Source organism: Pan troglodytes, chromosome 5 (genome assembly GCF_028858775.2).
Source record: "Pan troglodytes isolate AG18354 chromosome 5, NHGRI_mPanTro3-v2.0_pri, whole genome shotgun sequence".
Taxonomy (NCBI): Eukaryota; Metazoa; Chordata; class Mammalia; order Primates; family Hominidae; genus Pan; species Pan troglodytes.
The window spans coordinates 680,783-708,745 of record NC_072403.2 but is presented as its reverse complement, the minus strand read 5'-3'; positions in this window follow the sequence as shown (position 1 = coordinate 708,745).

Here is a 27,963-nt window from a genome sequence, read left to right as displayed (position 1 = left end):
GTGTAGATATTTCCATGTTTATAGATATAGCGGTGTAGGTAATTCCATGTTTATAGAAATAGCGGTGTAGTAATTTCCATGTTGATACAGATGGCTGTGTAGATATTTCCATGTGTATACAGATTGCAGTGTAGTTATTTCCATGTGTACACAGATGTCAGTGTAGTTATTTCCAAGTTTATACAGATGGGGTTGTAGATATTTCCATGTTTATACAGATGACTCTGAAGATATTTCCATGTTCTTACAGATGGCGGTGCAGTTATTTCGATGTTTATAGAGACAGCAGTGTAGATATTTCCATATTTACACAGAAAGCGGTGTAGATATTTCCAAGTTTATACAGATGACGATGTAGATTTTTCCACGTTTTTCAGATGCTGGTGCAGATATTTTCATGTTTGAAGAGATAGCAGTGCAGTTATTTCTATGTTTATGCAGATAGCGATGTAGATATTTCCATGTTTATAGAGATAGCGGTGTAGTTATTTCCATATTTATACATATAGCGGTGTAGATATTTCCACGTTTATACAGATAGCGGTGTTGATATTTCCATGTTTATACAGATAGCGGTATAGATATTTCCATGTTTATAAAGACAGGAGGGGAGATATTTCCATGTTTATACAGATAGCGGTGTAGATATTTCCAGGTTTATAGAGATAGCGGTGTAGATATTTCCATGTTTATAGAGATAGCGGGGTAGATATTTCCATGTTAATACAGATGGCAGTGTAGATGTTAACATGTGTATACACATGGCAGTGTAGATATTTCCATGTTTATACAGATGGAGGTGTAGATATTTCCATGTTTATACAGATGACTGTGTAAATATTTCCAGGTTTTTACAGATGGCAGTGTAGATATTTCCATGTTTATGCAGATGGCGGTTTGGCTATTTCCATGTTTATACAGATAATGGTGTAGCTATTTCCATATTTATAGAGATGGCTGTTTAGATATTTCCATGTTTATACAGATGGCGGTGTAGATATTTCCATGTTTGTATAGATGACGGTGTAGATATTTCCATGTTTATACACATGGCGGTGTAGATATTTCCATGTTTTTACAGATAGCTGTGTAAATATTTCCATGTTTATACAGATGGTGGTGTAGATATTTCCATGTTTACACAGACAGCGGTGTAGATATTTCCATCTTTTTCACAGATTTCCGTGTAGAAATTTTCATCTTTACACAGGTAGTGATGTAGTTATTTCCATGTTTATAGAGATTGCGGTGTAGATATTTCCACATTTACACAGATAACGGTGTAGCTATTTCCATATTTATAGAGATGGCTGAGTAGATAATTCCATGTTTATATAGATGGCGGTGTAGACAATTCCATGTTTATACAGATAGCGGTGTAGATATTCCCATGTGTATACAGATGGCAGTGTAGATATTTCCATGTTTATACAGATGTAATTGCTACTGTTTCCATGTTTACAAACATGACTGTGTAGATATTTCCATGTTTATACAGATGGCAGTGTAGATATTTCCATGTTTATACAGATTGTGGTGTGGCTACTTCCATGATTATACAGATAGCGGTGCAGCTATTTCCATGTTTATAAAGATAGCGGTGTAGATATTTCCATGTTCATACTGATGGATGTGTAGATATTTCCATGTTTATACAGATGACTGCGTACATATTTCCATGTTTTTACAGATGGCGGTGTAGATATTTCCATGTTTATACAGACAGCAGAGTGGATATTTCCATGATTATACAGGTGGCGATGTTGATATAAACATGTATATAAAGATGGCGGTGTACATATTTCCATGTTTATAGAGATGGCGGTGTAGATATTTAGGTGTTTATGCGGATGGCGGTGTAGACATTTCAAAGTTTATAGAGATAGCGGTGAGGATATTTCCATGTTTATACAGATGGCGGTGTAGATATTTCCATGTTTATAGAGATAGCGGTGTAGTTATTTCTATGTTTATACAGAAAGCGATGTAGATAATTCCATGCTTATAGAGATAGTGGTGTAGTTATTTCCACATTTATACATATAGCGGTGTAGTTATTTCCATATTTATACATATAGAGGTGTAGATATTTCCATGATCATACAGACAGCGGTGTAGATATTTCCATGTTTATACAGATAGCGGTGTGGCTATTTCCATTTTTATGCAGGTAGCGGTGTAGCTATTTCCATGTTTATAGAGATTGCTGCGTAGATTTTTCCATGTTTATACCTATGGCAGTGTAGATATTTCCATTATTATACAGATGCTGGTGTAGGTATTTCCATGTTTATAGAGATGACTGCGTCGGTATTTCCAGGTTTATACAGATGGCGGTGTAGATATTTCCATGTTTACATAGATGGCGATGTAGATATTTCCTTGTTTATAGAGATAGCGTGTTAGGTATTTCCATGTTTATACAGATAGCTGTTTACGTATTTCCATGTTTATACAGATAGCGGTGTTGTTATTTCCATGTTTATACAGATAGCTGTGTAGATATTTCCATGTTTATACAGCTCGCGGTGTATATATTTACATCTTTATACAGATGGCAGTGTAGATAGTTCCATGTTTATGGAGATGGCAGTGTAGATATTTTCATGTTTATGGAGGTGGCGGTGTAGTTATTTCCATGTTTGTAGAGATAGTGGTGTAGATATTTCCATGTTTATAGAGATAGCGGTGTTGGTATTTCCATGTTTATAGAGATACCAGTGTAGATATTACCATGTTTATTGAGATAGCGGTGCAGGTATTTCCATGTTTATAGAGATAGTGGTGTAGATATTTCCATGTTTATACAGATGGCTGTGTAGATATTTCCATGTGTATACAGATGGCAGTGTAGGTATTTCCAAGTTTATACAGATGGTATTGCAGATTCTTGATGTTTATACAGATGACTTTGTAGATAATTCCATGCTTTTATAGATGGCGGTGTAAATATTTCCATGTTTACAGAGATAGCGTTGTAGATATTTCCATGTTTATATAGATGGCGATATATATATTTTCTTGTTTATGTAGATGGTGTTGTAGATATTTCCATGTTTACAGGGATGGCGGTGTATATATTTCCATGTTTATAGTGGAAGCGGTGTAGATATTTCCATGTTTATAGAGATAGCGGTGTAGATATTTCCATGTTTATACAGCTCGCAGTGTAGATATTTACATCTTTATAGAGATAGCGGTGTAATTATTTCTATGTTTATACAAATAGCGTTGTAGATATTTCCATGTTTAGAGAGATTGCGGTGTAGTTATTTCCACATTTATACATATAGCGCTGTAGAAATTTCCATGTTTATACAAATAGCGGTGTAGGTATTTCCATGTTTATACAGATAGCTGTGTAGATACTTCCATGTTTATATAGATAGTGGTGGAGATATTTCCATGTTTATTCAGATAGCGGTGTAGATATTTCCATGTTTATACAGATAGCGGTGTAAATAATTCCATGTGTATACACAAGGCAGTGTAGGTATTTCCATGTTTATACAGATGGAGGTGTAGATATTTCCATGTTTATTCAGATGACTGTGTAGATATATCCATGTTTTTACAGATGGCGGTGTAGATATTTCCATGTTTATACAGATAGCGATGTGGATATTTCCATGTTTATACAGATAACGGTGTAGCTATTTCCATATTTATAGAGATGGCTATGTAGAGGTTTCCATGTTTATACAGATAGCGATGTAGATATCTCGATGTTTATACAGATAGCGGTGTAGTTATTTCCATGTTCACAGAGATAGTGGTGTAGATATTTCCATCTTTGCACAGATTGCGGTGCAGATATTTCCATGTTTACACAGATAGCTCTGTAGATATTTCCATGTTTACACAGATAGCGTTGTTGTTATTTCCATGTTTATACAGATAGCGGTGTAGACACTTCCATGTTTATACAGATAGCGGTGGAGATGTTTCCATGTTTATACAGATAGCGGTGTAGCTATTTCCACGTTTATACATATGGTGGTGTAGATATTTCGATGTTTATAGAGATGGCGGTGTAGATATTATCATTTTTATAGAGATGATGGTGTAGGTATTTCCCTGTTTATAGAGATTACGGTGTAGATATTTCCAAGTTTATAGAGGTAGCGGTTTAGGTATTTCCATGTGTTTAGAGATAGCGGTGTAGATGTTTCCATGTTTATACTGATGGCTGTGTAGATATTTCCATGTGTATACAGTTGGCAGTGTAGATATTTCCATGTTTATAGAGATGGTGGTGTAGATATTTCCATGTTTATACAGATGACTGTCTTGATATTTCCATGTTTATACACATGGTGGTGTAGATATTTCCATGTTTATAGAGATAGTGGTGTAGATATTTCCATGTTTATCCAGATAGCGGTGCAGATATTTCCAAGTTTATAGAGATAGCGGTGTAGATATTGCCATTTTTTACACAGATAGCTGTGTTATATTTCCATGTTTATACAGATGACGGTGAAGATATTTCCATGTTTATACAGACAGCGGTGTTATATTTCCATGTTAATATAGATGACGGTGTAGATATTTCAATGTTTATACACATGGCGGTGTAGATTTTTCCATGTTTATACAGATAGCGGTGTAGATATTTCCATGTTCATACAGATAGCGGAGTAGATATTTCCATGTATTTAGAGATGGCTGTGTAGATATTTCCATGTTTATACAGATGGTGGTGTAGATATTTTCATGTTTATAGAGAAGACTTTGTAGGTATTTAAAGTTTATGCAGATGGCGATGTAGATATTTCCATGTTTATAGAGATAGCCATGTTGATATTTCCATGTTTATACAGAGAGTGGTGTAGACATTTCCATGTTCATAGAGATAGCGGAGCAGACATTTCCATCTTCATACAGATAGCAGTGAAGATATTTCCATGTTTATAAAAATGACTGTGTAGATATCTCCATGTTTATACAGATAGTGGTGTAGATATTTCCATGTGTATAAAGATGGCGGTGTAGATATTTCCCTATTTATACTGATGGCGGTGTAGATATTTGCATGTTTATACAGATCGCGGTGTAGATATTTCCATGTTTATGCAGATGGCGGTGTAGATATTTCCATGTTTATAGAGATGGCGGTGAAGATATTTCTATGTTTATAGAGATAGCGGTGTAGATATTTCCATGTTTATAGAGATGGCGGTGTAATTATTTCCATGTTTATAGAGATAGCGGTGTAGAAATTTCCATGTTTATACACATAGCGGTGTAGATATTTCCATGTTTACAGATAGCGGTGTTGGTACATCCATGTTTATACAGATAGCGGTGTAGATATTTCCATGTTTATAGAGCTCGCGGTGTAGATATTAACATCTTTATATAGATGACATTGCAAATATTTCCATGTTTATTCAGATAGCGGTGTAGATATTTCCATGCTTATACAGATGAGTGTGTAGATATTCCATGATTATACAGATGGCGGTGTAGCTATTTCCATGTTTATAGAGATAGCGTTGTAGATATTTCCATGTTTATACAGATAGCGGTGTAGATATTTCCATGTTTATAGCGATAGCGGTGTAGATATTTCCATATTCATACAATTATCGGTGAAGATATTTCCATTGTTATACAGATGGCGATGTAGATATTTCCATGTATATAGGTATAGCGGTGTAGATATCTCCATGTTGATACAGATAGTGATGTAGATATTTCCATGTGTATAAAGATGGCGGTGTAGATATTTCCCTATTTATACACATGGCGGTGTAGATATTTGCATGTTTATACAGATCGCGGTGTAGATATTTGCATGTTTCCACAGATAGCGGTGCAGATATTTCCATCTTTGCACAGATTGTGGTGTAGATATTTAAATCTTAACACAGATAGCGGTGTAGATATTTCCATCGTTGCACAGATTGTGCTGTAGATATTTCAATCTTTACACAGATAGTGGTGTAGATATTTTCATATTTACACAGATAGCGTTGTATATATTTCCATATTTATACAGATACCGGTGTAGATACTTCAAGGTTTATTCAGATAGCGGTGTAGATATTTCCATGTTTATACAGATAGCGGTGGAGATATCTCCATGTTTATGTAGGTAGCGTTGTAGATATTTCCATGTTTATACAGATGGCGGTGTAGATATTTCCATGTTTATACAGATAGCGGTGTAGATATTTCCAAGTTTATACAGATAGCGGTGTAGGTATTTCCAAGTTTATAGAGATAGCGGTGTAGACATTTCCATGTTTATAGAGATAGCGCTGTAGGGATTTCCATGTTTATAGAGATAGCGGTGTAAACATTTCCATGTTTATAGAGATTGCGGTGTAGATATTTCCATATTTATACAGATAGCGGTGTAGATATTTCCATGATTATACAGATAGCGGTGTAGATATTTCCATGTTTATAGAGATGGCAGAGTGGATATTTCCATATGTATACAATTAGCGGTGTAGTTATTTCCATGTTTTTACAGATGGCTGTGTAGATATTTCCATGTTTAAAGAGATGGCGGTGTAGATATTTCCATGTTTTTACAGATGACTCTGTAGGTATTTCCATGTTTTCACAGATGGCAGTGTAGATATTTCCATGTTCATACAGATAGCGGTGTGGCTATTTCCATGTTTATAGAGATTGCGGTGTAGATATTTCCATGTTTATAGAGATGGCTGTGTAGATATTTCCACGTTTATACAGATGACAGTGTAGATATTTCCATGTTTATGCAGATGACTGTGTAGTTATTTCTATTTTTATACAGATGGCTGTTTAGATATTTCCATGTTTATAGAGATAGCCTTGTAGATATTCCCATGTTTATACAGATAGCAGTGTAGGCATTTCCATGTTTATAGAGATAGCGGTGTAAATATTTCCATATTTATACACATAGCGGTGTAGATATTTCCATGTTTATACAGATGGCGATGTAGATATTTCCATGTTTATAGAGATGACGGTGTAGATATTTCTATGTTTACAGAGATAGCGATGTAGATATTTCCATGTTTATAGAGATGGCAGTGTAATATTTCCATGTGTATAGAGATAGCGGTGTGGATATTTCAGCGTTCATACACATAGCGTTGTTGATATTTCCATGTTTACAGATAGCGGTGTTGGTTTTTCCATGTTTATACTGCTCATGGTGTAGATATTTTCATGTTTACAAAGATAGCAGTGTAGATATTTCCATCTTTGCTCAGATTGCGGTGTAGATATTTCCATGTTTATACAGAGAGCGGTGTACATATTTCCATGTTTACACAGATAGTGGTGTAGATAGTTCCATGTTTATACAGATAGCGGTGTAGATATTTCCATATGTATACAGATAGCGGTGAAGATACTTCCATGTTTCTACAGATAGCGTTGTAGATATTTCCATGTTTACAGTTGGCGGTGTACATATTTCCATGTTTACACAGATTGCGGTGTACATATTTCCAAGTTTATGCAGATAGCGGTGTAGATATTAAATGTTTTTACAGATAGCGGTGCAGATATTTCCATGTTTATACAGATAGCGGTGTAGGTATTTCCATGTTTATAGAGATAGCGCTATAGACATTTCCATGTTTATAGAGGCAGTGGTGTAGATATTTCCAAATTTATAAAGATAGCGGTGTAGATATTTCCATGTTTATACAGATAGCGGTGGAGATATATCCATATTTATACAGATAGCGATGTAGATATTTCCATGTTTATACGGATAGCTGTGTAGATATTTCCATGTGTATACAAATGGCAGTGTAGATATTTCCTTGTTTATAAAGATGTTGGTGTAGATATTTCCATGCTTATACAGATGAGTGTGTAGATATTTCCATGATTATACAGATGGCGGTGTAGCTATTTCCATGTTTATAGAGATAGCGGTGTAGATATTTCCATGTTTATACAGACAGCGGTGTAGATATTTCCATGTTTATAGCGATAGCGGTGTAGATATTTCCATATTCATACAATTATCGGTGAAGATATTTCCATTTTTATACATATGGCGGTGTAGATATTTCCATGTACATAGAGATAGCGGTGTAGATATCTCCATGTTTATACAGATAGTGGTGTAGATATTTCCACGTGTATAAAGATGGCGGTGTAGATATTTCCCTATTTATACACATGGCGGTGTAAATATTTGCATGTTTACACAGATCGCGGTGTAGATATTTCCATGTTTAAGCAGATGGCGGTGTAGATATTTCCATGTTAATAGAGATGGCGGTGACGATATTTCCATGTTTATAGAGAGAGCGTTGTAAGTATTTCCATGTTTGTAGAGATAGCGGTGTGGATATTTCCATGTTTATACACATAGCGTTGTAGGTATTTCCATGTTTATAGATAGCGGTGTTGGTATTTCCATGTTTATACAGATAGCGGTGTAGATATTTCCATGCTTATACAGCTCGCGGTGTAGATATTTCAATCTTTATACAGATGACATTGTAATTATTTCCATGTTTATTCAGATAGCGGTGTAGATATTTCCATGTTTACACAGATGGCGATGTAGATAGTTCCATGTTTATGGAAATGACGGTGTAGATATTTTCATTTTTACAGAGATGGCGGTGTAGATATTTCCATGTTTATAGAGATAGCGCTGTAGGTATGTCCATGTTTATTCAGATGGCGGTGTAGATATTTCCATGTTTATACAGGCAGCGGTGTGGCTACTTCCATGTTTATACAGAATGCGGTGTAAATATTCCAGGTTTATGGAGATGGCTGTGTAGGTATTTCCATGCTTATGCAGAGGCAGTGTAGATATTTCCATGTTTATACAGATAGTGGTGTATATATTTCCATATTTATACAGATGACTGAGTAGGTATTTCCATGTTTATACAGATGACGGTAGAGATATTTCCATGTATATAGAGATAGCCATGTAGATATTTCCCTGTTTAAATGGATAGCGGTGTAAACATTTCCATGTTTATAGAGATAGCGGTGTAGATATTTCCATGTTTATACAGATAGCAGTGAATATATTTCCATGTTTATACAGATAGTTGTGTGGCTGTTTCCATGTTTATACGGATAGCGGTGTAGATATTTCCATGTTTATAGAGATGGCTGTGTAGATGTTCCCACGTTTATACAGATGGCAGTATAGATATTTCCATGTTTATACAGATGGTGGTGTAGATATGTCCATGTTTATACAGATGACTGTGAAGATATTTCCATGTTTTTACAGGTGGCAGTGTAGATATTTCCATGTTTATAGAGATAGCGGTATAGGTATTTCCATGTGTATTCAGATGGCGGTGTAGATATTTCCATGTTTATACAGGTAGCGGTGTAGATATTTCCATGTTTATACAGATAGCTGTGTACATATTTCCATGTGTGTACAGAAGGCAGTGTAGAAATTTCCATGTTTCTAGAGATGGTGGTGTAGATGTTTCTATGTTTATTCAGATGACTGTGTAAAAATTTCCATGTTTATACAGATTGCAGTGTAGTTATTTCCATGTTTATGCAGAAAACGGTGTAGATATTTCCAAGTTTACACAGAGAGCTGTGTAGATATTTCCATTTTTCCATAGATAGCATTTTAGATATTTCCATTTTTACACAGATAGCGGTGGAGATATTTCCATGTTTAAACAGATAGCGATGTAGATATTTCCATGTTTATACAGATAGCGGTGTAGATATTTCCATGTTTATGGAGATAGCGGTGTAGATATGTCCATGTTTATACAGACGGCTGTGTAGATATTTAAATGTATATACAGATGGCAGTGTAGATATTTCCATATTTATAGAAACGGTGGTGAAGATATTTCCATGTTTATACAGATGACTGTGTATATATTTGCATGTTTATACAGATAGCGGTGTATATATTTCTATGTTTATACAGATAGCGGTGTAGGTGTTTCCATATTTTCAGAGATTGCGGTATAGTAATTTCCATGTTTATACAGATGGTTGTGTAGATATTTCCATGTTCATAGAGATAGCGGAGTAGGTATTTCCATGTTTATACAGATAGCGGTGTACATATTTCCATGTTTCCACAGATAACGTTGTAGATATTTCCATCTTTATAGAGATAGCGGTTTATGTATTTCTATGTTTACACAGATAGCGTTGTATTTATTTCTAAATTTATAGAGATAGCGGTTTAGATATTTCCAAGATTATACAGACAGCGGTGTAGACATTTCCATGTTTATAGAGATAGCAGTGTAGATATTTCCATTTTTAGCGATATAGTGTTGTAGGTATTTCCATGTTTATACAGGTATCGGTGTAGATATTTCCATGTTTATACAGATAGCGGTGTAGTAATTTCCAAGTTTATAGAGATTGCGGTGTAGATATTTCCATGTTTATACTGATGTCCGTGTAGATATTTCCATGTGTGTACGAATGGCAGTGTAGATATTTCCATGTTTATACAGATGACTGAGTAGATATTTCCAGGTTTTTACAGATGACGGTTTAGATATTTCCATGTTTATACAGATGGCCGTGTGGGTATTTCCATGATTATACAGATGGCGGTGTTGATATTTACATGTTTAAACAGATGGCGGTGTAGATATTTCCATGTTTATACAGATGGCGATGTAGGTATTTAGATGTTTATGCAGATGGCGGTGTAGATATTTCCATGTTTATAGAGATAGAGGTGTAGATATTTCCATATTTACACAGAAAGCGGTGTAGATATTTCCAAGTTTATACAGGTGAGTGTGTAGATATTTCCATCTTTTTAAAAATGGCGGTGTAGATATTTCCATGTTTATACAGATGGCGGTGTAGATATTTCCATGTTTATAGAGATAGCGGTGTAGATATTTCTATCTTCATATAGATAGCCCTGTAGATATTTCCTTGTTTATGTAGATGGCTGTGTAGGTATTTCCATGTTTATGGAGATGGCAGAGTATATATTTCCATGTTTGTAGAGATAGCGGTGCTGATATATCCATTTTTATGGAGATAGCGGTGTAGGTAATTCCCTGTTTATAGAGATAGTGGTGTAGATATTTCCATGTTTATACAGATAGCAGTGTAGATATTTCCATGTTTATACAGGTAGCAGTGTTTGTATTGCCATGTTTATACAGATAGTGGTGTAGATACTTCCTTGTTTATACAGTTCGGGGTGTAGATATTTACATCTTTATAAAGATGGAAGTGTAGATATTTCCATGTTTATACAGATGGCGATGTAGATATTTCCATGTTTATACAGATAGCGGTGTAGATATTTCCAAGTGTATACAGATAGTGGTGTAGTTATTTCCATGTTTATACCGATAGCGGTGTTGGTATTTCCATGTTTATACAGATAGCGGTGTAGATATTTCCATGTTTAATCAGCTCACGTTGTTGATATTTCCATCGTTATACTGATGGCAGTGTAGATATTTCCATGTTTATACAGATATTGGTATCATTATTTCCATGTTTACACAAATGGTGGTGTAGATATTACCATCTTTATGGAGATGGTGGTGTAGATATTTTCATGTTTATAGAGATGGCGGTGTAGATATTTCCATGTTTATAGAGATTTCGCTGTAGATATTTCCATGTTTATAGAGATAGCGGTGTAGGTATTTCCATGTGTATAGAGATAGCGGTGTAGATGTTTCCATGTTTATACTGATGGCTGTGTAGGTATTTCCATTTGTATACCGACGGCAGTGTTGATATTTCCATGTTTATAGGGATGGTGGTTTAGATATTTCCATGTTTATACAGATGACGGTGTAGATATTTCCAGGTTTATACAGATGTCGGTGTAGATATTTCCATGTTTATAGAGATAGCGGTGAAGATATTTCCATGTTTATACAGATAGCGGTGAGGATGTTTGCATGTTTATACAGATAGCGGTGTTGATATTTTCATGTTTATACAGATAGCGGAGTAGATATTTCCATTTTTATGCACATAGCGGTTGAGATATTTCCATTTTTATACAGATGGCCGAGTAGATATTTCCATATTTATAGGGATGGCAGTGTAGATATTTCCAAGTTTATACAGATAGTGGGGTCGGTATTTCCATGTTTATACAGATATCGGTGTAGTCATTTCCATGTTTATACAGAAAGCAGTTTAGGTATTTCCATGTTTATAGAGATAGCGGTGTAGATGTTTCCATGTTTATGCTGATAGCTGTGTAGGTATTTCCAAGTGTATACAGATGGCAGTGTAGATATTTCCATGTTTATACTCACGGAGGTGTAGATATTTCCAAGTTTATACAGATGACTGTGTAGATATTTCCATGATTTTACAAATTGCGGTGTAGATATTTCCATGTTTATACAGATGGCGGTGTGGATTTTTCCATGATTATGCAGATGGCGCTGTTGATATTTCCATGTTTATACAGATAGCGGTGTAGATATTTCCATGTTTATTTACCTCGCAGAGTAGATATTTACATCTTTACACAGATGGCATTGTAGATATTTCCATGTTTATTCAGATGGCGGTGTAGATATTTCCATATTTATACAGATGGCTGTGTAGATAGTTCCATGATTATGGAGATGGCAGTGAAGATATTTTCATGTTTATAGAGATGGCGGTGTAGATATTTACATGTTTATACAGATAGCGGTGTAGATATTTCCATGTTTATTGAGATAGTTGTGTATTTATTTCCATGTTCATAGAGATAACGGTGTAGATATTTCCTTGTTTATACAGATGGCAGTGTAGATATTTCCATGTTTATACAGATAGTGGTGTAGATAGTAGCCTGATTATGGAGATGGCAGTGTAGATATTTTCATGATTGTAGAGATGGCATTGTAGATATTTCCATGTTTATAGAGATAGCGGTATAGGTATTTACATGTTTACAGTGATAGCGGTATAGAAATTTCCATGTTTATACAGATGGTTGTGTAGATATTTCCATGTTCACGCAGATAGCAGAGTAGGTATTTCCATGTTTATACAGACAGCGGTGTAGGTATTTCCATGTTTCCACAGATAACGTAGATATTTACAAGTTTATACAGATAGCGGTGTAGACATTTCCATGTTTATAGAGATAGCAGTGTAGATATTTCCATATTTAACGATATAGTGGTGTAGGTACTTCCATGTTTATATAGATATCGGTGTAGATATTTCCATGTTTATACAGATATCGGTGTAGATATTTCCATGTTTATACTGATGTCCGCGTAGATATTTCCATGTGTGTACAGATGGCAGTGTAGATATTACCATGTTTATACAGATGTCTGTGTATGTATTTCCAGGTTTTTTCATATGGCGGATTAGATATTTCCATGTTTATACAGATGGCCGTGTGGATACTTCCATGATTATACAGATGGCGGTGTTGATATTTACATGTTTATACAGATGGCGGTGTAGATATTTCCATGTTTATACAGATGGCCATATAGATATTTAGATGTTTATGTAGATGGCGGTGTAGATATTTCCATGTTTATCGAGATAGAGGTGTAGATATTTCCATATTTACACAGAAAGCAGTGTAGGTATTTCCAAGTTTATACAGGTAAGTGTGTAGATATTTCCATCTTTTTAAAAATGGCGGTGTAGATATTTCCATGTTTATACAGATGGCTGTGTAGATATTTCCATGTTTATAGAGATAGCGGTGTAGATATTTCCATGTTCAGATAGATGGCCGTGTAGATATTTCCCTGTTTATGTAGACGGCTGTGTAGGTATTTCTATGTTTATGGAAATGGCAGTGTATATATTTCCATGTTTGTAGAGATAGCGGTGCTGATATTTCCATGTTTATAGAGATACCGGTGTAGGTAATTCCCTGTTTATAGAGATAGCAGTGTAGATATTTCCATGTTTATACATATAGCATTGTAGATATTTCCATGTTTATACAGGTAGCAGTGAAGATATTTACATCTTTATAAAGATGGAAATGTAGATATTTCCATGTTTATACAGATGGCGATGTAGATATTTCCATGTTTATACAGATAGCTGTGTAGGTATTTCCATGTTTATACAGATGACTGTTTAGGTATATCCATGTTTTTACAGATGGCGGTGTAGATATTTCCATGTTTATACAGATAGCGGTGTAGGTATTTGCATGTTTATACAGATAACGGTGTAGGTACTTCCATGTTTATACAGATAGCGGTGTAGATATTGCCATGTTTACAGAGATAGAGCTGTAGATATTTCAGTATTTGCACTGATAGCGGTGTAGATATTTCCATGTTTATAGAGATAGCAGTGTAGATATTTCGATGTTTATACAGATGGCAGTGCAGATATTTCCATGTTTATAGAGATAGCGGTGTTGATATTTCCATGTTTATACAGATGGCTGTGTATGTATTTCCATATGTATACAGATGGCAGTGTAGGTATTTCCATGTTTTACAGATGGCGGTGTAGATATTTCCATGTTTACACAGATACCGTTGTAGATATTTCCATGTTTATAGAGATGGCTGTGTAGATATTTCCATGTTTACACAGATGGCAGCGTAGGTATTTCCATGTTTATACTGATAGTGGTGTAGATATATCCATGTTTATGCAGATGACTGTGTAGGTATTTCCATGTTGATACAGATGGCGCTGTTGATATTTCCATGTTTATAGAGATAGCCATGTAGATATTTCCATGTTTATACAACTAGAGGTGTAGACATTTCCATGTTTATAGAAATAGCCGTGTAGTTATTTCCATATTTGTACAGATAGCGGTGTAGATATTTCCATGTTTATACAGATAGCGGTGTAGATATTTCCACGTTTATACAGATTGCGGTGTAGGTATTTCCATGTTTATAGAGAGAGCGGTGTAGGTATTTCCATGTTTATACTTATGGCTGTGTAGATATTTCCATGTGTATACAGATGGCAGTGAGGATATTTCCATGTTTATACACATGGTGGTATAGATAATTCATGTTTATACAGATAGCGGTTTGACTTTTTCCATGTTCACATAGATAGCTTTGTAGATATTTCCATGTTTATCGAAATGGCTGTGTAGATATTTCCATGTTCATAGAGATTGCTGTTTAGATATTTCCATGTTTATACAGATGGTTGTATAGATACTTCCAAGTTTATACAGATGGCATGGTAGGTATTTCCATGTTTATACAGATAGTGGTGTAGATATTTCCACGTTTATACAGATGAATGTGTAGGTATTTCCATGTTTATACACATAGCGGTGTAGGTATTTCCATGTTTATACAGATAGCAGTGTAGATACTTCCACGTTTATAAAGATGGCGGTGTAGATATTTCCACTTTATACAGATAGCGGTGTAGATATTTATATGTTTATGCAGATAGCGCTGTAGATATTTCCATGTTTACACAGAGAGCGGTGTAGTTATTTCCATCTTTGCACAGATTGCGGTGTGGATATTTCCATCTTTACACAGATAGCTGTGTAGATATTTCCGGGTTTACCCGGATAGCTGTGTAGGTATTTCCATTTTTACACAGATAGTATTGTAGATATTTCCATGTTTATACAGATAGCGGTGTTGATATTTCCATGTTTATACAGATAGCGGTGTAGATATTTCCAAGTTTATACAGCTCGCGGTGTAGATATTTCCATCTTTATATAGATGGCGGTGTAGATATTTCCATGTTTCTGCAGATAGTGGTGCAGATATTTCCATGTTTACAGAGATAGCGGTGTACATATTTGTATCTTTCCACAGATTGTGGTGTAGATATTTCCATCTTTACACTGATAGCTATGTAGATATTTCCAAGTTTACACAGATAGCTGTGTAGATATGTCCATGTTTATACAGAGAGCGTTGTAGAAATTTCCATGTTCATGCAGATGGCGGTGTAGATATTTCCATGTTTATAGAGATGGCCATGGAGATATTTCTATGTTTATAGAGATAGCGGTGTAGATATCTCCATGTGTATAAAGATGGCGGTGTAGGTATTTCCATGTTTATAGAGATAGTGGTGAAGATATTTCCGTATTTATACAGATAGCGGTGTAGATATTTCCATGTTTATACAGATAGCGGTGTTGGTATTTCCATGTTTATACAGATAGCGGTGTAGATATTTCCATGTTTATACAGACAGCGGTGTAGATATTTCCATGTTTTCAGAGATAGCGGTGTAGATATTTCCATCTTTGCACAGATTGCGGTGTAGATATTTCCATGTTTATACAGATGGTGGTGTAGGTGTTTCCATATTTATAGAGATAGCGGTGTAGATATTTCCGTGTTCATACAGACGGCAGTGTACATATTTCCTTGTGTATACAGATGGCAGTGTAGATATTTCCATGTTTATACAGATGGAGGTGTAGGTAATTCCATGTTTATACAGATGACAGTGTAGATATTTCCATGTTTTTACAGATGGCGGTGTAGATATATCCATGTTTATACACATGGCAGGGTTGATATTTCCATTTTTGTACAGATAATGCTGCAGATATTTCCATGTTTATATAGATAGCGGTGTAAAATATTTCCATGTTTATTCAGATGGCGGTGTAGATACTTCCATTTTTATACTGGTAGCGGTGTAATTTCCATGTTGATACAGATAGCGGTGTAGACATATCCATGTTTTTACAGATGGCGGTGTAGATATTTCCATGTTTATACGGATAGCGGTGTTCTTATTTCCATGTTTATTGGGACAGCGCTGTAGATATTTCCATGTTTATACAGATAGCGGTGTAAGTATTTCCATGTTTATACAGATAGCGGTGTAGATATTTCCATGTTTATACAGATAGCGGTGTAGATATTTCCATGTTTATAGAGATAGCGGTGTAATTATTTCCATGTTTGCACAGATTGCGGTACAGATATTTCCGTCTTTACACAAATAGCAGTGTAGATATTTCCATGTTTACACAGACAGCTGTGTAGATATTTCCATGTTTTCACAGATAGCGTTGTAGATATCTCCATATTTACACTGATAGCGGCGTAGATATTTCCATGACTATACAGATAGATGTGTAGATGTCACCATGTTTATACAGATGATTGTGTAGGTATTTCCATGTTTATACAGATTGCGGTGTAGATATTTCCATGTTTTTACAGATGGCCGTGTAGATATTTCCATGTATATACAGATAGCGGTGTGGATATTTCCATGTTTATAGAGACAGCGGTGTAGATATTACCATGTTTACACAGATAGCGGTTTAGTTATTTCCATCTTTGTACAGATTGCGATGCAGATATATCCATGTTTACAAAGATAGCGGTGTAGATATTTCCTTTTACACAGATTGCGGTGTAGATATTTCCTTGTTTACACAGATAGTGGTGTAGATGTTTCCATGTTTATACAGATAACTGTGTAGGTATTTCCATGTTTATTCAGGTGGCAGTGTAGATATTTCTATGTTTATTCACATGGCGGTGCAGATATTTTCATGTTTATACAGATGGCGGCGTAGATATTTCCATGTTTATAGAGATGGCCATGTACATATTTCCATGTTTATACAGATAGCGGTGAGGACATTTTCATGTTTATGGAGATAGCGGTGTAGATATTTGCATGTTCATAAAGATGGCGGTGTAGGTATTTCCTTGTTTATAGAGATAGCGGTATAGATATTTCCATATTTATACAGATAGCGGTGTACACATTTCCACGTTTATAGAGATATTGGTGTTGGTATGTCCATGTTTATACAGATAGCGTTGTAGATATTTCCATGTTTATACAGCTCGCGGTGTAGGTATTTCCATGTTTATAGAGATGTCAGTGTAGGTTTTTCCATGTTTATGCAGATAGCGGTGTAGATATTTCCATGTTTATGCAGATAGCGGTATAGGTTTTCCATGTTTGTAGAGATAGCGGTGTAGATATTTCCATGTTTATACAGATGACTGTGTAGATATTTCCATATTTTTACAGATGGCGGTGTAGATATTTCCATGTTTATACAGATATCGGTGTCGATATTTCCATGTTTATAGGGATAGCGGTGTAGATATTTCCATGTTCAAAGAGATGGCTGTGACGATATTTCCATGTTTATACAGATGGCAGTGTAGATATTTCCGCGTTTATACAGATAGTGTGGTAGATATTTCCATGTTTATACAGATGACTGTGTAGGAATTTCCATGTATATACAGAAGGCAGTGTAGATATTTCCAAGTTCATACAGATAGCCATGTAGATATTTCCATGTTTATACAGATAGCCGTGTAGACATTTCCATGTTTATAGAGATAGCGGTGTGGATATTTCCATATTTATTCAGATAGCGGTGTAGATATATCCATGTTTACACTGGAAGAGGTGTAGATATCTCCATGTTTATACAGATCACGGTGTAGATATATCCATCTTTCTACAGATGGCAGTGTAGATATATCTACGTTTATACAGATGGTTGTGTAGATATTTCCATTTTTACACAGATCGCGGTGTAGATATTTCCATGTTTATGTAGATGGCGGTGTAGATATTTCCATGTTTACTGAGATAGCATTGTAGATATTTCTATGTTTATAGAGATAGTGGTGTAGATAATTCCATGTTTATAGAGATGGCGGTGTAGGTATTTCCATGTTTATAGAGATAGTGGTGTTGGTATTTCCATGTTTATACATATAGCTGTGTAGATATTTCCATGTATATGCAGCTCGCGGTGCTGGTATTTCCACGTTTATAAAGATAGCGATGTAGATATTTCCATGTTTATACAGCTCACGGTGCAGATATTTATATCTTTATACAGATGGCATTGTAGATATTTCCTTATTCACACTGATGGCGGTGTAGATGTTTCCATGTTTATACAGATGGCGGAGTAGATAGTTCCATGTTTATGGAGATGGTAGTGTAGATATTTTCATGTTTATAGAGATGGCGGTGTAGATATTTCCATGTTTATAGAGATAGCAGTGTAGATATTTACATGTTTATACAGATGTCTGTGTAGATATTTCCATGTGTATACAGATGGCATTGTACATATTTCCATGTTTATACAGATGACTGTATAGGTATTTCCATGTTTTTACAGCTGGCAGTGCAGATATTTCCATGTTTATAGAGATAGCGGTGTAGATATTTCCATGTTTGTACAGATGGTGTTGTTGATATTTCCATCTATACACAGATGGCCTTGTAGATATTTCCATGTTTATACAGACGGCGGCGTAGATATTTCCATGGACATGCAGATGGCGGTGTAGATATTTCCATGTTTATACAGATAGCGGTGTAGATATTTCCATGTTTTCACAGATGGTGGTGTAGATATTTCCGTGTTTATACACATTGCGGAGTAGATATTTCCATCTTTATGGAGATGGCAGTGTAGATATTTTCATGTTTATAGAGATGGCGGTGTAGATATTTCCATATTTATAGAGATAGCGGTGTAGATATTTCCATCTTTCTACAGATGGCAGTGTAGATTTTTCCATGTTTATAGAGATGGCGGTGTAGATATTTCCATATTTATACAGATGTCTGTGTAGATATTTCCATGTGTATACAGACGGTATTGTAGGTATTTCCATGTTTATACAGATGGTGGTGTAGATATTTCCATGTTTATTCAGATGACTGCGTAGATTTTTCCATGTTTTTACACATGGCAGTGTAGATATTTAAATGTTGATGGAGATGGCGCTGTAGATAATTCCATGTTTATACAGATAACGGTGTAGACATTTCAATGTTCATACAGACAGCAGTGGAGATATTTCCATGTTTATACACATAGCAGTGTACATATTTCCATGTTTATACAGACAGCGGTGTAGTTATTTCCATGTTTATACAGATAGCGTTGCAGATATATCCATGTTTATACAGATGCCTATGAAGATAACTGCATATTTATACAGAGGGCTGTGTAGATGTTTCTATGTTTATACAGATGGCAGTGTAGATATTTCCATGTTCCTACACATGACTGTGTAGGTATTTCCATGTTTATACAGATGGCTTTGTAGATATTTCCATGTCTATAGAGATAGCGGTGCAGATATTTCCATGTTTATACAGATAGCGGTGTATATATTTCCATGTTTATACAGATCGTGTTGTAGTTATTTCCATGTTTATACAGATAGCGGTGCAGATATTTCCATGTTTGTACAGATGGCGTTGTTCATATTTCCATCTATACACAGATGACCGTGTAGATATTTCCATGTTTATACAGATGGCGGCGCAGCTATTTCCATGAATATGTAGATGGCGGTGTAGATATTTCCATGTTTACACAGATAGCGGTGTAGTTATTTGCATGTTTATATAGATAGCGGTGTAGATATTTCCATGTATATACACATGGCTGTGTAGATATTTCCATGTTTATAGAGATGGCGGTGTAGATATTTGCATGTTTATACCAATAACTTTGTAAGTATTTCCATGTTTATACAAATGGCTGTGTAGATATTTCGATGTTTATACAATTAGCAGTGGAGATATTTCCATGTTTATATAGATGGTTGTGTAGATATTTCCATGTTTATATAGATGGTGGTGTAGGTATTACCATGTTTATACAGATAGCGGTGTAGTTATTTCCATGTTTATACAGATCGAGGTGAAGGTATTTCCATGTTTATACAGATCGCGGTGTAGATATTTCCAAGTTTATACAGATCACGGTGTAGATATTTCCATGTTTATATAGATAGCGGTGTAGATATTTCCATGTTTATATAGATAGTGGTGTAGATATTTCCATGTTTATAGAGATAGCGGTGTAGTTATTTCCATGATTATAGACTTAGCGGTGTAGATATTTCTATGTTTATATAGATGGCGTTGTAGATATTTTCATGTTTATACCGATAGCGGTGTGGGTGTTTCCACGTTTATACACATAGCGATGTAGATATTTCCATGTTTATACAGCTCGCGGTGCAGATATATATATCTTTATACAGGTGGCATTGTAGATATGTCCTTATTCACACAGATGGCGGTGTAGATGTTTCCATGTTTATACAGATGGCGGAATAGTTAGTTCCATGTTTATGGAGATAGCAGTGTAGATATTTTCATGTTTACAGAGATGGCGGTGTAGATATTTCCATGTTCATAGAGATAGTGCTGTTGATTTTTCCATGTTTATAGAGATAGTGGTGTGGATATTTCCATGTTTATACAGATATGGGTGTAGTTATTTCCATGTTTATACAGATGGTGGTGTAGATATTTCCATGTTTATACAGATCACGGTGTAGTTATTTCCATGTTTATACAGATCGCGGTGTAGATATTTCCATGTTTATACAGATCATGGTGTAGATATTTCCATGTTTATACAGATCGCGGTGTTGATATTACCATGTTTATAGGGATAGCGGTGAAAATATTTCCACATTTATACAGATAGCGGTGTAGTTATTAGCATGTTTATACAGATAGCGGTGTAAATATTTCCATGTATAAACAGATGTCTATGTATATATATCCATGTTTAAACAGATGACGGTGTAGATATTTCCTTGTTTATACAAATAGCGGTGTAGTTATTTCCATGTTTATTCAGATCACGGTGAATATACTTCCGTGTTTATACAAATAGCGGTGTAGTTATTTCCATGCTTATACAGATAGCGGTGTAGATATTTCCTTGTTTATACAAATAGCGGTGTAGATATTTCCATGTTTATACAGATCACGGTGAAGATATTTCCTTGTTTATACAAATAGCGGTGTTGTTATTTCCATGTTTATACAGATAGCGGTGTAGATATTTCCATGTATATAGAGATGGCTGTGTAGATATTTCCATGTTTATACAGATGGCTGTGTAGATGTTTTCATGTTTATACAGATGACTTTGTAGGTATTTCCATGTTTATACAGATGACTTTGTAGGTATTTCCATGTTTATACAGATGGCGGTGAAGGTATTTCCATGTTTATAGAGATACCTGTGTAGATATTTCCATGTTTATACAGATAGCGCTGTAGATATTTCCATGTTTATACAGATCGCGGTGTACATATTTCCATGTTTATACAGATACCGGTGAAGATATTTCTATGATTTTACAGATATCGGTGTAGATATTTCCATGTTTACACAGATTTTGGTGTAGATATTTCCATCTTTCTACAGATGGCATTGTAGATATTTCCATGTTAATACAGATGGTTGTGTAGGTATTTCCATGTTTATACAGATGTCGGTGTAGATATTTCCATGTTTAGACAGATAGCGGTGTAGATATTTCCATGTTTATACAGATCGTGGTGAAGATATTTCCATGTTTATACAGCTCGCGATATAGATATTTCCATGTTTATACACATCGCGGTGTAGATATGTCCATGTTTATACAGACAGCGGTGTAGATATTTCCATGTTTATAGAGATAGCGGTGTAGGTATTTCCATGTTTATAGACATAGCGGTGTAGATATTTCCATGTTTATATAGATGGCGTTGTAGATATTTCCATGTTTACACCGATAGTGGTGTTGGTATTTCCACATTTATACAGATAGCGATGTAGATATTTCCATGTTTATACAGCTCGTGGTGCAGATATTTATATCTTTATACAGATGGCATTGTAGATATGTCCTTATTCACACAGATGGCGGTGTAGATGTTTCCATGTTTATACAGATGGCGAAGTAGTTAGTTCCATGTTTATGGAGATGGCAGTGTAGATATTTTCATGTTTATAGAGATGGCGGAGTAGATATTTCCATGTTCATAGAGATAGCGGTGTTGATTTTTCCATGTTTATAGAGATAGAGGTGTGGATATTTCCATGTTTATACACATAGGGGTGTAGATATTTCCATGTTTTTACAGATCGCGGTGCAGACATTTCCATGTTTATACAGATCATGGTGTAGATATTTCCATGTTTATACAGATCGCGGTTTTGATATAACCATGTTTATAGGGATAGCGGTGAAAATATTTCCACTTTTATACAGATAGCGGTGTAGTTATTAGCATGTTTATACAGATAGCGGTGTAGATATTTCCATGTATAAACAGATGTCTGTGTATATAGTTCCATGTTTAAACAGATGTCTGTGTAGATATTTCCTCGTTTATACAAATAGCGATGAAGTTATTTCCATGTTTATACAGATCACGGTGTAGATATTTCCTTGTTTATACAAATAGCGGTGTAGTTATTCCCATGCTTATACAGATAGCGGTGTAGATATTTCCTTGTTTATACAAATAGCGGTGTAGATATTTCCATGTTTATACAGATCGTGGTGTAGATATTTCCTTGTTTATACAAATAGCGGTGTAGTTATTTCCATGTTTATACAGATAGCGGGGTAGATATTTCCATGTATATACAGATGGCTGTGTAGATATTTCCATGTTTATACAGATGGCTCTGTAGATGTTTCCATGTTTATACAGATGACTTTGTAGGTATTTCCATGTTTATACAGACCTCGGTGTAGATATTTCCATGTTTATGCAGATCGCGGTGTAGATATTTCCATGTTTATATGGATCGCGGTGTAGATATTTCCATGTTTATACAGATAGCGGTGTAGATATTTCCATGTTTTTACAGGTATCGGTGTAGATATTTCCATGTTTACACTGATTGCGGTGTAGATATTTCCATCTTTCTACAGATGGCATTGTAGATATTTCCATGTTTATACTGATGGTTGTGTAGATATTTCCATGTTTATATAGATGGTGGTGTAGACATTACCATGTTTATACAGATAGCGGTGTAGATATTTCCATGTTTATACAGATCGTGGTGAAGATATTTCCATGTTTATAGAGATCGCGGTGTAGATAATTCCATGTTTAATCAGATAGCGGTGTAGATATTTCCATGTTTATACAGATAGCGGTGTAGATATTTCCATGTTTATACAGATAGCGGTGTAGATATTTCCGTGTTTATACAGATAGCGGTGTAGGTATTTCCATGTTTGTAGACATAGTGATGTAGATATTTCCAGGTTTGTATAGATGGCGTTGTAGATATTTCCATGTTTATACCGATAGCGGTGTTGGTATTTCCACATTTATACACATAGCGATGTAGATATTTCCATGTTTATACAGCTCGTGGTGCAGATATTTATATCTTTATTCAGATGGCATTGTACATATGTCCTTATTCACACAGATGGCGGTGTAGATGTTTCCATGTTTATACAGATGGCGGAGTAGTTAGTTCCATGTTTATGGAGATGGCAGTGTAGATATTTTCATGTTTATAGAGATGGCGGTGTAGATATTTCCATGTTCATAGAGATAGCGGTGTTGATTTTTCCATGTTTATAGAGATAGCGGTGTAGATATTTCCATGTTTATACAGATCACGGTGTACATATTTACATGTTTATACAGATCGCAGTGTAGATATTTCCATGTTTATACAGATCATGGTGTGGATATTTCCATGTTTATACAGATCGCGGTGTTGATATTTCCATGTTTATAGGGATAGCGATGCAAATATTTCCACATTTATACAGATAGCAGTGTAGTTATTAGCATGTTTTTACAGATAGCGGTGTAGATATTTCCATGTATAAACAGATGCCTGTGTATATATTTCCATGTTTAAACAGATGGCTCTGTAGATATTTCCTCGTTTATGCAAATAGCGATGTAGTTATTTCCATGTTTATACAGATCACGGTGTAGATATTTCCTTGTTTACACAAATAGTGGTGTAGATATTTCCATGCTTATACAGATAGCGGTGTAGATATTTCCTTGTTTATACAAATAGCGGTGTAGATATTTCCATGTTTATACAGATCACGGTGTAGATATTTCCTTGTTTATACAAATAGCGGTGTAGTTATTTCCATGTTTATACAGATAGCGTTGTAGATATTTCCATGTATATACAGATGGCTGTGTAGATATTTCCATGTTTATACAGATGGCTGTGTAGATGTTTCCATGTTTATACAGATGACTTTGTAGGTATTTCCATGTTTATAGAGATACCTGTGTAGATATTTCCATGTTTATACAGTTCGCGGTGTAGATATTTCCATGTTTATACAGATCGCGGTGTAGATATTTCCATGTTTATACAGATCGCGGTGTTGATATTTCCATGTTTATACAGATAGCGGTGTAGATATTTCCATGTTTTTACAGATATCGGTGTAGATATTTCCATGTTTACCCAGATTGCGGTGTAGATATTTCCATCTTTCTACAGATGACATTGTAGACATTTCCATGTTTATACAGATGGTTGTGTAGATATTTTCATGTTTATATAGATGGTGGTGTAGATATTACCATATTTATACAGATATAGCTGTAGATATTTCCATGTTTATTCAGATCGTGGTGAAGATATTTCCATGTTTATAGAGATTGAGGTGTAGATATTTCCATGTTTATTCAGATCGCGATGTAGATATTTCCATGTTTATACAGTTAGCGGTGTAGATATTCCCATCTTTATACAGATAGTGGTGTAGATAATTCCATGTTTATTCAGATAGCAGTGTAAATATTTCCATGTATAAACAGATGTCTGTGTATATATTTCCATGTTTAAATAGATGGCGGTGTAGATATTTCCTTCTTTATACAAATAGCGATGTAGTTATTTCCATGTTTATACAGATCACGGTGTAGATATTTCCTTGTTTATACAAATAGCAGTGTAGATATTTCCATGCTTATACAGATAGCGGTGTAGATATTTACTTGTTTATACGAAAAGCGGTGTAGATATTTCCATGTTTATACAGATCACGGTGTAGATATTTCCTTGTTTATACAAATAGCGGTGTAGTTATTTCCATGTTTATGCAGATAGCGGTGTAGATATTTCCATGTATATAGAGATAACTGTGTAGATATTTCCATGTTTATTCAGATAGCGGTGTAGATATTTCCATATTTTTACACATCGCGGTGTAGATATTTCCATGTTTATACAGATCGCGGTGTAGGTACTTCCATGTTTATACAGATAGAGGTGAAGATATTTCCATGTTTTTACAGATATCGGTGTAGATATTTCCATGTTTACACAGATTGCGGTGTAGATATTTCCATCTTTCAACAGATGGCATTGTAGATATTTCCATGTTTATACAGATGGTTGTGTAGATATTTCCATGTTTATATAGATGTTGGTGTAGATATTACCATGTTTATACAGATAGCGGTGTAGATATTTCCATGTTTATACAGATTGTGGTGAAGATATTTCCATGTTTATAGAGATCGCGGTGTAGATATTTCCATGGTTATACAGATCGCGGTGTAGATATTTCCATGTTTATACAGATAGCGGTGTAGATATTTCCATGTTTATACAGATAGCGGTGTAGTTATTAGCATGTTTATGCAGATAGCGGTGTAGATGTTTCCATGTTTATACAGCTTGCAGTGCAGATATTTATATCTTTATACAGATGTCATTGTAGATATGTCCTTATTCACACAGATGGTGGTGTAGATGTTTCCATGTTTATACAGATAGCGTAGTAGTTAGTTTCGTGTTTATGGAGATGGCAGTGTAGATATTTTCATGTTTATAGAGATGGCGGTGTAGATATTTCCCTGTTTATAGAGATAGCAGTGTAGATATTTACATGTTTATACAGATGGCTGTGTAGATATTTCCATGTGTAAACAGATGGCAATGTAGATATTTCCATGCTTATACAGATGACTGTATAGGTATTTCCATGTTTTCACAGATGGCAGTGCAGTTATTTCCATGTTTATAGAGATAGCGGTGTAGATATTTCCATGTTTATACAGCTGTCGGTGTAGATATTTCCATATTTATACAGATGTCTGTGTAGATACTTCCATGTGTATACAGATGGTATTGTAGTTATTTCCATGTTTATACAGATTGTGGTGTAGATATTTCCATGTTTATTCAGATGACTGTGTAGATATTTCCATGTTTTTACAGATGGCAGTGTAGATATTTCAATGTTTATAGAGATGGCGCTGTAGATATTTCCATGTTTATACAGATAACGGTGGAGATATTTCCATGTTTATACACATAGCAGTGTACATATTTCCATCTTTATAGAGACAGTGGTGTAGGTATATCCATCTTTATACAGATAGCTGTGCAGATATTTCCATGTTTATACAGATGCCTATGCAGATATTTCCATATTTATACAGAGGGCTGTGTAGATATTTCTATGTTTATACAGATGGCAGTGTAGATATTTCCATGTTCCTACACATGAGTTTGTAGGTATTTCCATGTTTATAGAGATAGCAGTGCAGATATTTCCATATTTATACAGATAGCGGTGTATATATTTCCATGTTTATACAGATCGCGGGGTAGATGTTTCCATGTTTATACAGACCGCAGCGTAGATATTTCCATGTTTATAGAGATAGCAGTGTAGATGTTTCCATGTTTGTACAGATGGCGTTGTTGATGTTTCCATCTATACACAGATTGCCGTGTAGGTATTTCCATGTTTATACAGATGGCGGTGTAGATATTTCCATGTTTGTACAGATGGCGGTGTTGATGTTTCCATCTACACACAGATTGATGTGTAGGTATTTCCATGTTTATACAGATGGCGGTGTAGATATTTCCATGTTTATAGAGATAGCGGTGAAGATATTTCCATATTTATACAGATAACGGTGGAGAAATTTCCATGTTTATGCAGATAGCAGTGTAAATATTTCCATGTTTATACAGATGGCGGTGTAGATATTTCCATGTTTTTACAGATATCGGTGTAGATATTACCATGTTTACACAGATTGCGGTGTAGATATTTCCATCTTTCTACAGATGGCATTGAGGATATTTCCATGTTTATACAGATGGTGTTGTAGATATTTCCATGTTTACACAGATGACTTTATAGGTATTTCCATGTTTATACAGATGGCGGTGTAGATATTTCCATGTTTATACAGATGCCTATGCAGATATTTCCATATTTATACAGAGGGCTGTGTAGATATTTCCATGTTTAT